Below are 12,272 nucleotides of genomic sequence, written 5' to 3' on the forward strand. Positions count from 1 at the left end.
ACCCTTTCACTACCACACTACAGAAGGTTAACCTTTCACTACCACACTACAGGAGGTTAACCCTTTCACTACCACACTACAGGAGGTTAACCCTTTCACTACCACACTACAGAAGGTTAACCTTTCACTACCGCACTACAGGAGGTTAACCCTTTCACTGCCACACTACAGGAGGTTAACCCTTTCACTGCCACACTACAGGAGGTTAACCCTTTCACTACCACACTACAGAAGGTTAACCTTTCACTACCGCACTACAGAAGGTTAACCTTTCACTACCACACTACAGAAGGTTAACCTTTCACTACCACACTACAGAATGGTAACCTTTCACTACCACACTACAGAAGGTTAACCCTTTCACTACCACACTACAGAAGGTTAACCTTTCACTACCGCACTACAGAAGGTTAACCCTTTCACTGCCACACTACAGCAGGTTAACCTTTCACTACCACACTACAGAAGGTTAACCCTTTCACTGCCACACTACAGAAGGTTAACCCTTTCACTGCCACACTACATAAGGTTAAACATTTCACTGCCACACTACAGAAGGTTAACCCTTTCACTGCCACACTACAGGAGGTTAACCATTTCACTACCACACTACAGAAGGTTAAACCTTTCACTACCACACTACAGAAGGTTAACCATTTCACTACCACACTACAGAAGGTTAACATTTCACTACCACACTACAGGATGTTAACCCTTTCATTACCACACTACAGAAGGTTAACTCTTTCACTACCACACTACAGAAGGTTAACCTTTCACTACCACACTACAGAAGGTTAACCTTTCACTACCACACTACATATGCTTAACCTTTCACTACCACACTACAGAAGGTTAACCTTTCACTACCACACTACATACGCTTAACCTTTCACTACCACACTACAGAAGGGTAACCTTTCACTACCACACTACACAAGGGTTAACCTTTCACTACCACACTACAGCAGGTTAACCCTTTCACTGCCATACTACAGAAGGTTAAACCTTTCACTACCACACTACATACGGTTAACCTTTCACTACCACACTACAGAAGGTTAAACCTTTCACTACCACACTACAGCAGGTTAAACCTTTCACTACCACACTACAGAAGGTTAAACCTTTCACTACCACACTACAGAAGGTTAACCTTTCACTACCACACTACAGAAGGTTAAACCTTTCACGACCAACTACAGAAGGTTAACCTTTCACTACCACACTACAGATGGTTAACCTTTCACTACCACTACAGAAGGTTAAACCTTTCACTAACACACTACAGAAGGTTAACCTTGCACTACCACACTACAGAAGGTTAACATTTCACTACCACACTACAGTATGTTAACCTTTCACTACCATACTACATACGGTTAACCTTTCCCTACCACAATACAGAAGGTTAACCCTTTCACTAGCACACTACAGGAGGTTAACCTTTCACTACCACACTACATACGGTTAACCTTTCACTACCACACTACAGAAGGTTAAACCTTTCACTACCACACTACAGAAGGTTAACCTTTCACTACCACACTACAGAAGGTTAAACCTTTCACGACCACACTACAGAAGGTTAACCTTTCACTACCACACTACAGAAGGTTAAACCTTTCACTACCACACTACAGACGGTTAACCTTTCCCTACCACACTACAGAATGTTAACCCTTTCACTAGCACACTACAGGAGATTAACCTTTCACTACCACACTACATACGGTTAACCTTTCACTACCACACTACAGAAGGTTAAACCTTTCACTGCCACACTACAGAAGGTTAACCCTTTTCACTGCCACATTACAGAATGTTAACCCTTTCACTGCCACACTACAGAAGGTTAACCATTTCACTACCACACTACATAAGGTTAACCCTTTCACTGCCACACTACATAAGGTTAACCCTTTCACTGCCACACTACAGGAGGTTAACCTTTCACTACCACAATACAGGAGGTTAACCCTTTCACTGCCACACTACAGGAGGTTAACCCTTTCACTACCACACTACAGATGGTTAAACCTTTCACTACCACACTACAGAAGGTTAACCCTTTTCACTGCCACATTACAGAAGGTTAACCCTTTCACTGCCACACTACAGAAGGTTCTGTATCGTTATGGCTTCGCTCAGCACCTAGTTGCACTGTACTTCACTTCGTTCATAAACACTGAATAAAAAATTCCACCATGTACCTTTACATCCCAACATTCGTCTGACCACACCCCATTCCGCTTACCTTCATAAGCAGGTGTGTGGTCACCTACTCGCCTCCTTCTTTACTTTCACCACAAGGAAGTGCCTTCGGTCAGATCCCCACTTGACGAGGTTGTTAGCTGAAGAAAGTTGAGACGTGTTTACATTGTGCTTATTTTTTTCTTCTCTCATATATTCGATAGAAAAACAAGACGCAAACTTTTTGCGTCGGCTCGCTCCCGTCGCAAGATTGTGGCTTGCAGTCGCGAACGGCCCGGGTTTGGTGAGTTGCTGGAGCCCAGTGAGGATGCGTCGGTCTCTACATGCCCGATGGAAACAGAGGATTACATGGTAGAGGCGGACAGGTTCTTATTTGAAGGCCCGGTGGAGACAGGTATCCCGCCCGTCCAGGTAACACTGGAGGGGGGTGAAATGTCTCCTTGGGGCGCCTTGTTTGAAGACGTTGGAGAAGAACCTCCGACTCGTCGGCAAGATGCCCTGCTATCAGCCACATCGGAGTGTGGCTCCTTGACCAGTGGAAGCCTGCTGTATGTGAGGGATGCGGGCTCGGTGGAGGAAAGTCTGCAGGGGGAACTGCGGGCTTTGTTCCCCGAGCTCATGGCGGTGGCGGCAGTCGCAAACGGCGTGCCGCTGCCGCAGCCACTGCCTGTTCCTGTCCCTGATGATCTCATAGGTCATCTATGGCAGCGTCGCCCGGTGAGAGGGGTGGACGTTGTCTACCCATTTTTCCCCTCAATGGGGGCCTATGTTCGTCAGGGCCAGGTGGTGTCCCACATCATAGGCCTCACACCCGCCTACGTACAAGTTACGCGGGTGGCGGGTTTGGTCGACGGTATGAGGGAGGGCGTGCCGCGGCTTGATAGGCCGATGGCCGCGCTCCTCTGTCCGGAAGTGGTGTGGGAGCCGTTACGTAAGCCGGTTCCTCAAGGGAAATCGGCGAGGCGGTTGGCTTACTGGAGCGACCAGTCATTCATCTCTGGAACACAATCTCTAGCTGCCACGTCTAACATCGCGCAGCTGACAAGATTCATGTCCGGGATATTGACGGGCGGCATGGAGCTGAGTGATGTACAACATGACCAGCTCGCCCAGGCGGCAGGAGCTATCCTGCATCTGACTCAGCCGCAGGCCATAGCCGCTGGGAAAGTGCGTGGCAACTCTAGTCCAGCGCCACCTTTGGCTGGAGCAGGCGCGTGTGCCGGAGAAGAAGAGGCTTCCTCTTCTGACGGCAACCCTCTCCGATGCTGGACTGTTCGGGAAGGCCCTGCAGTTGATGAACTCGACGTGCAGAGAAATGCAGGAGGAGCGCTCCGTGCTTCAACCTCATTTTCCCCCTCCCGACGTCGCCGGTGGAGTCAGACGGCTGCCACGTCGTCGAGCTTCTTCCGCCGTGGCTGCTGCTACTACCACCGCCACTGCTGGTCCTTCGAGGAAGAAGGCCAGGAGGAGAGAGGGCGCCTCTTCCGCGGCCGGCCCATCTACGACCGGAGGAGACGGTAGGGACCGTCGAGACCAGCCACCGATTGTTTACCGTCCCTCCGGTGCTCCCCGGGGTGGCAAATCCCGAGCGGCTCGAGGCGGCAGGCGACGCTAGACACAGTGACTTTTTTCCCCTGCGGTCCTCTCTGTGTTCCCTCCCCGGCCCTCCCATATAATTTTGTTCAGAAATAAAAAGTCCCCTCTAAAGGGGGACTGTATTTTTTGTTAACAAACTGTGTGTTTCTTCACCAAACATATGATGGGGTTGCAAAGTGTGAATCTTCACTAGTATGAGTTGATAGGAGGGCTACGTTCGTGTTATGAGCTTAAGCAAGGTCTGCAACCTACACTCGGTTACAGAAAGGGTTTTTTCTACCTCTGCCTGAGACTCCACATAAAGGTAGAGGCTAGTTGTATGTTCTGTTGCTTACACAAGTAATGTTGAGCTACAACACTGTTGTGTTAGTTGCAGTAATGCTCGTATGAACACGTACCACGGCTCAGCCGTTCTCGCTCTCTCTATCAGTGTTTTTCTATGTTCAACATTGGGTGTAGGTGTTCACAGTTATCTGTGGGTAGCGTGCATTGTATTGGCTTGCGCTATTTCATTAGCATTGCTACTAAAGGTATCGTATGCTAAAGTTGTTGTTGTGTGCAAAGGGGAAGGGCTTGTGAGGGGGTACCGAATAAACCCATCCTTCCCTCTTCTGATTGGTCAGGGGGTTTTACTCATCTCTTGTCAGTCCAGTCAGGGCCAAGCCGTTAGGCGATTGGCAGGGAGGGGGGGGGGAAGGGTTTCCCTGACTCTGCTCCTATTAACAGGCGTTGAGTGTTGGGTTTCCCCCCGTCATAGCACACGTCACTACGCACGTTGCTATTGACGATGGCTTCCGTGAGTTAGACCTATATGTACGGTTTGTTGTTGTCAAAGTGTCAGGATGGAGCGTAGGACTTACGGGTCCGCTACGCTCGATATATGTGTAACTTGAGTCGGTTGGTCACATGACTCAAGATTACCATGGCTTTTTCACTCTATGACTCACGTGGGAAGCCTCTCTGGGAAGTTTCCGTCTAAATCCTCTGTGGTGGGGGTGACTGGATATAAAAATGTGAACAGTTTTTATCCTCAGCTGTGTTGGGATTCATATCAGTCGGTGCCTCTTTTCTTTTTAATAAAAGAGTGTGGAGTATAGGAAGCACCACACCCTTCTTGTCGTTCTCCCAGGCGCTTTGAGGATTCAATGAAGGGTCTAACATTAGCCTGTTCATTGATGTGGTTGTGTCCTGACGCATGCATGGTGCTAGCTCGGGGTGTTTCTGATACAGAATCATGCGGGTAGCTAGTACGCCTTGGTTGCTTGTTGTTAAAACAGCGTTTTTATAAAGCAACTGGAATGGAGGTTTGTCCTCTTCCGAGAACCTGTTACTGGTTCTCGACGGATTCTCGTTCATATCTGGGGATGTTAACGGAATAGATCTGAATATAGGTAGAGGGATCTCACGCCCTTGGGGTGGGCCACAGAGCACGGTTCGCACCGGCCGTCTGGGTGGCGCCCTCTTTTCATGTTTTTTGATCGACACGCATATCTGCCCTTCTCCCGGAGTAGGCTTGTCGGCGTGGTTAGGGCACGGGACTGGTTCTGGTCACGCTGGTCCAGGTCAGTTAACCCGTTGTCCGCCGGGGATGCAGATCTGCTGTTCTGGTACCCTGAGGGACTTGGGCTTTTTTCAGTGGGAAAAATGCCGGATCGGCCCGGGGTGTCACAGGGTTAGGCGTTATGGAGACCCTTGTTGGGTACTCTTGGTACCTGGCACTATCATAAGGGGCTGGTTCTCTTCTTCGCACCTCTCTCACGCATGGCGGAAAGAGGGCTGTTGGGGTGGTCTTCTGGACCTCCTCTGGTAACCCTGTGTGCTTCCCGAGCCGCCGGTTCCGGTCCGAAGTAAAGTTTCGTTGATACCGTAGACCTGGGATAACCCTTTTTTCTTTGAGGGGTTATGGAACAACCACCGCATATGGTAACAAGAGGGTGGTTGATTCCCTGGTGTGTTGGAGCAGAGTCAACTCCCGGGTTATCCGGTTGAGTGTGCCCCTGCATGTTCATGACGTCTGCCAATCATGTCAGCCTTCTCTGCCTCGACCCCTCTGGGTGTTTTTTTTTTGATGGAGGCTTTGTCATGGTGATCAACAACGCCAGCATACGCCCCTTCCGCCGGGGGGGCTGTTTTCAGGAGGTCCAGTCCCTTCAGTGGGTCTGGGTCTTCCTTCACGCTCCGCTGCTACGGCCTTGCCACGGGGTTGGGTTCCTCTTGACCCCGTGATTTTGGGGGCAGTAACGAGGTTGTTCCTTCCGTTCGTTCCCGGGTGGCATGCGGGTTGTGCGTGTGTGTAGTCGTGGGGTCAAGTCACGGTCTGCTCACCCTGTGCGTTGAGTTGCTTGAGTGCCTCTTCGCACGGTCGGATCCGTCTCCCTCCTGTGAACCTCCAATAGGGGGGGGTAACCTCCATTAGGGAGGGTCGGGGGGCTCGGTCCTCCCCGGTCTGATGGTTGTGGGGGGCCTCAGCGGGGTACATTTGTCGGGCTATGGCACCCGCTCAGCCCCTGTTGTGCAGGTGCTGAGCGAAGCCATAACGATACAGAACGTAAGGTTATGTATATAACCCAGTTCTGTTAGTTATGGTGCGCTCAGCACCTAGGACGCCGCTGCGGCCCTTGATCTCGCCTTGTGGTGAAAGTTTGGGAAGGAGGCGAGTAGGTGACCACACACCTGCTTATGAAGGTAAGCGGAAGGGGGTGTGGTCAGACGAATGTTGGGATGTAAAGGTACATGGTGGAATTTTTTATTCAGTGTTTATGCACGAAGTGAAGTGCAGTGCAACTAGGTGCTGAGCGCACCATAACTAACAGAACTGGGTTATATACATAACCTTACGTTAACCATTTCACTACCACACTACATACGGTTAAACCTTTCACTGCCACACTACAGCAGGTTAACCTTTTCACTGCCACACTACAGGAGGTTAACCTTTCACTACCACAATACAGAGGGTTAACCCTTTCACTGCCACACTACAGAATATTAACCTTTCACTGCCACACTACAGCAGGTTAACCCTTTCACTGCCACACTACAGGAGTTTAACCTTTCACTACCACAATACAGAGGGTTAACCCTTTCACAGCCACACTACAGAATATTAACCTTTCACTGCCACACTACATAAGGTTAACCCTTTCACTGCCATACTACAGAAGGGTAACCTTTCACTACCACACTACAGAAGGTTAACCCTTTCACTGCCACACTACAGAAGGTTAACCCTTTCACTGCCACACTACAGAAGGGTAACCCTTTCAATGCCATACTACAGAAGGGTAACCTTTCACTACCACACTACAGAAGGTTAACGCTTTCACTGCCACACTACAGAAGGGTAACTTTTCACTACCACACTACAGAAGGTTAACCTTTCAGTACCACACTACAGAAGGTTAACCCTTTCACTGCCACATTACAGAAGGTTAACCCTTTCACTGTCACACTACAGAGGGTTAACCCTTTCACAGCCACACTACAGAATATTAACCTTTCACTGCCACACTACATAAGGTTAACCCTTTCACTGCCATACTACAGAAGGGTAACATTTCACTACCACACTACAGAAGGTTAACCCTTTCACTGCCACACTACAGAAGGTTAACCCTTTCACTGCCACACTACAGAAGGGTAACCCTTTCAATGCCATACTACAGAAGGGTAACCTTTCACTACCACACTACAGAAGGTTAACGCTTTCACTGCCACACTACAGAAGGGTAACTTTTCACTACCACACTACAGAAGGTTAACCTTTCACTACCACACTACAGAAGGTTAACCCTTTCACTGCCACATTACAGAAGGTTAACCCTTTCACTGTCACACTACAGAAGGTTAACCCTTTCACTGCCACACTACCAAAGGGTTAAAAATGGCGGCACTCACAAAAATAAAAAAGCTACTGTAAATTACAGTAGATTTCATTATCTGTTCTTATGCACGCCTGGCGATACTAAATCGACATTGAACTTGGGCATTTGAAATATAAGATTTGGCACAATCCATAAATCTGCGAATTGGCTATAATAAGGTCATTTATAAGCCTGCTATTCTATATTCTATAATAATATTTCAAATTGCATTGGTCCGGATGGGAGAATTCAGTACTGTATCTACAAAACCTTCTGTTTAATCATCTTCCCTTTATTAATTCCCTTAGATGTTTTGTACACATCCTCTCTCCTCATCCCTCTCCTCTTCCTCCCTCTCCTCCTCCTCCTCCTCCTCCTCCTCCTCCTCCTCCTCCTCCTCCTCCTCCTCCTCCGCCTCCTCCCTCTCCTCCTCCTCCTCCCTCTCCTCCTCCTCCTCCTCCTCCTCCTCCTCCTCCTCCTCCTCCTCCTCCTCCCTCTCCTCTCCTCCTCCTCTACCTCCACATCCTCCTTGTTTCCATCATAACGGTCGCAGTGCGCCTTATGTAACTAGTTGTTATGAAAAGATTATGAGAAATTGCGTAAATGTTGAAAGTTTACCGGAGGTTTGCTTACCCCTGGAATCTTCGGGGCATGTTTCAGCGACACGTCAGGCCTATTCTGATGTTTCCTCGTCTGGTGACAGCAGATCCAGGAGCAGCGTGCAAGGTTGGCTATCGAGCCAGCTTGTACACAGGTAGGCCCTGTGTCATCAGGCATTGATGTTAGTGTTAGTAATGCTGGGTTGTTTTGTTACACAACCATGTTGTGTGTCGGCGCCAGGGGCGGGATGGTTTGGTGAACGGTTCACTGCAGTGGACGGGTTCCAAACGATCCTGGAAGCGTGCTGTTAAACAACTAATGCTAACGCTACATGCTAATGCTAATGCTATATGCTAACACTACTGCTACGCTGTTCTAATGTCTCCGCCGTGGGATTTTGCCGTATTTCCCTCCTCTTGCCCGGTTCATCAATGAAGGTCAGTCGGTAGCTAATGTGGGGGTTTTGCTGAGTCCTATTTTACCCTTTTTTACGGGTAAATGGGTTGACAACAGGGTGTGCCGTGACTAGGTAGCCTAGCCAGGTAGCGTTATTCCTGTGCCCCGGCGGGGTTTTGAACGGTGTTTCCACCCGGAAGCCGATGCTTGAGGCTCGGCGGGTGGCAGTAGAGCTATACTAGTGCAGGATGGGACTTAGCGGCGGCCCGTGTTGTGGCTCAGCTGACTGTTTTCTGTCCATAGTAGCGTTGAACGCTATGCTATAGTAGTGTAGTGGGCTACTGTTTTGTTCTGTCTCTCCGCTACGAGAAAAGGGGGGCCACACTGGGGCCTCTGCGTCGTCAGGGGTTACGAAGTGTATTCTGCCCTGACGACGTTCTGGTCCTTCGTGGTCAAGGTGGATCGTCGGGTCTCGTACCAGGCAGGTCCCTACCAGCCTGGGGTTTGCTGTAGACTGGAAGTAGAGTACTCCTCTTCCTAGTCAACGGTTGGAGTGCAATGGGCATCCCTCTCAGAGCGTGTTGTCGACACGCTCGGGAGGTTCCGTCCTAGGACGGTTACGGCTAGGCCTGCCACGATAACACATTTTGCTGGGCGATTAATTGCCCCCGAAAATATCGCGATAAGCGATATTATTGCGACCGGTTAGAGAATTTTTTTTTGGAGAAATGTATTTCCCAAAACTTTTATTTTGAAGCCCACCGCTCCGTCTTTTCCGGTGTTTTAGACTTTTATTTTGAAGCCCACCGACCGGACCGGAAGTATTGTTGCGATTATCAGGTACTTTGGGTACCAGAAAAGTCACGTGAAACACTGCAGACCGCCAGACCACTGATTGGTCAGAATAGAGACGCGTCTCTAGGATTTCATAAGCATTATGTTTGCAGCAGGCACAAGTGCAATAAACAAAGGATACAGTCACTGTGTATTCTGCCTCATTTATTGATTAAACAAAACCGACATCAACACAATTTGCCACCGAGCGGAGAGTTTAGTCTCGCAAAAAGATCGCTGACTTGTTAAGGCTTGTTGTTAGGTTAGGTGCTAATGTTGTGCTAGCGTTTTAGCATGGCTATCGTACATAGCGTGATCAATATAACTCGCTATTGATTGTTTGTATGAGTAACGTTAATGCTAGTAGAATAGACACAACGTGAGGTAATCACCATCCATTTTAAACCGGTTATTACCTAATGCTAACGTTAGCAAATAGACGCGACTGGTTACGTTACAGCTAACGTTAACGCTTGTAGAATAGACACAATGAGATGTAACGTTAGCGTTAGCAGAATAGACACAACGAGGGTCTCGTTAATGTTGTTATTGATTGATTGATTGAAAACTGTGTTTACTCTGTATGAGTACCGTTGAGGGGTAACGTTAGCCCCACGGAGCTCCTGTGCTGTGCTCTGTAGTAAAGCCAGCGGCCCGCCTCCCAACACGGACAGTGACTGACAAGGGGCACTGGGTCCGCCTCATTAAAACAAACGCGCAAATAGCAATTAATCGCGCCCGTCAAAATCATTGCATTAATTTTAATTATCGCGGCAATTAATCGATTTATTGCTTATCGCGGCAGGCCTAGTTACGGCGCTGTCTCACGTCACGTTTTTCGCTGGTGACGCGTCGGGCCAACGCCGTAGGGGGCAGCTGGCAAACCATGCTGCCCGGTCTGCGCTACGTTCAATGTGTTGGTATTGAAAGCGGTCCTTCTGGTCCTCAAACGGTGTTGATCAGGACGGACAATACGACGTCAGTGTCGTATATCGACAGACAGGGAGGAGTACGCTCCCCCCGTCTGCACCAGGCGGCGGGCGGCTGGCTATGGGCGTCCTCCATCTGCGCGGCCTGAGGGCTCCCCACATCCCCGGCAGGGTGAATGTGGATACAGGTGTACTGTCGCAGGGCGGTCCTCATCCTGACGGGTGGGGATTACGTCCGGACATAGCCAGGCAGGTCTGGGACCGATGCCGTGCCGCCTGGGATTCTTCCCCATACATCTGTTAGGTCAGTTATTGGGACAAGTACGTTGAGGGGCGCAGGTTCTTGATCCTAATGGCGCCGAACCGGGGCGCAGCTGTGTGGTTCCCGGTCCTGATCCAGCTACTGGTAGTCTGGAGAGGATGGACCCTTCTGTGGTTGATACCATCCGGAATGCGCATGCTCCCTCCACTGTCGTGCTTTACGCGGGCAGACGGCGTATGTTCCAAGTGTGGTGTAAGGCGGGGGGCCGGGACCCAGTCTCCTGCCCCCTGGATGCTGTCCTTAGTTACCTCCAGTCTCTCCTTGATAGACTGTCGGCTTCGACGGTGAGGGTATATGCAGCAGCTATATCCTCCTATCATGAGGGATTTGAGGGGGATGTGTTGTTCAGCCACCCTCTTGTGAAGCGTTTCCTGCTTGGCGTTCGACCCGTTAAGCCGGTGCAACGCTCTTTGGCTCCGAGTTGGGATCTTCAATTGGTCCTCGGTCGGTTGTCTTTGGCCCCGTTTGAGCCTCTTGAGCAAGCGCCGTTGGAACAGCTGTAGTTCAAGACCGTGTTCTTGCTGGCCGTCACCTCCGCTGAACGCGTGGGTGTGCTTTGTGCTCTCTCGGTATGACCAGAGTGCCTGTCTTTCGTTCCGATTGCGGTGCCACTCTGCGGCCTAATCCTGCCTTCATGCCTAAAAATATCCGGAGTTCCTTCCGCTCCAGGGATATTGTGGTTCAGGCGTTTCGTCCGCCTCCTCACGCTAGTGAGTTAGATGCAGGCCTTTACCTGTCATGTCCGGTCCGTGCTTGGGAATTTACCTCAGCCGTACTCAGGACCTCAGGGTTACCGATCAGCTTTTTGTCTGTCACGGTGGTTATAGTGCCGGTAAGGCACTATCGAAACAGCGCCTGTCCCATTGGTTGTGCGAGGGCATTGCCCTCTGCTACACGTTGGCCGGGCTGGATCCCCCTGTGGGCGTCAGGGCGCACTCCACTCCACACGCACACACAAAGACACAAAGACACACAGACACACACACACAGACACACACACACACACACACACACACACACACGCACGCACGCACGCACGCACACACACAACACACACACACACACACACACACACACACACACACACACACACACACACACACACACACACACACACACACACACACACACACACACACACACACACACACACACACACACACACACACACACACACACACACACACAGACGTACAGACACACAGGTTTCTTCACTGACCGGACTTGTTTTTCAGTCCGCCCCCCATCTCTGTTATACGAGACCAAAAACTATGCACTTCGCTATGGTAGAGGTTTAAAAAATATATATATATATATCACAGCGGTAGAAATCTAACTGAAAGACTCTTAATTTGCTATGATTATTATTTTTTATATTATTTTATTATTTATTAAGACCATATTAGGGTATGTTTCCACGACTCCCGGCCCCTCATCCTCAGCGTCCTGAACACTTTAACCTATTGGTAAACAAACGTATTGATGAAAATATACATTATAACTGCTGTTGTGACATGG

The sequence above is a fragment of the Notolepis coatsorum genome (genome assembly GCF_963971535.1).
Source record: "Notolepis coatsorum genome assembly, chromosome: 20".
Classification (NCBI taxonomy): Eukaryota; Metazoa; Chordata; class Actinopteri; order Aulopiformes; family Paralepididae; genus Notolepis; species Notolepis coatsorum.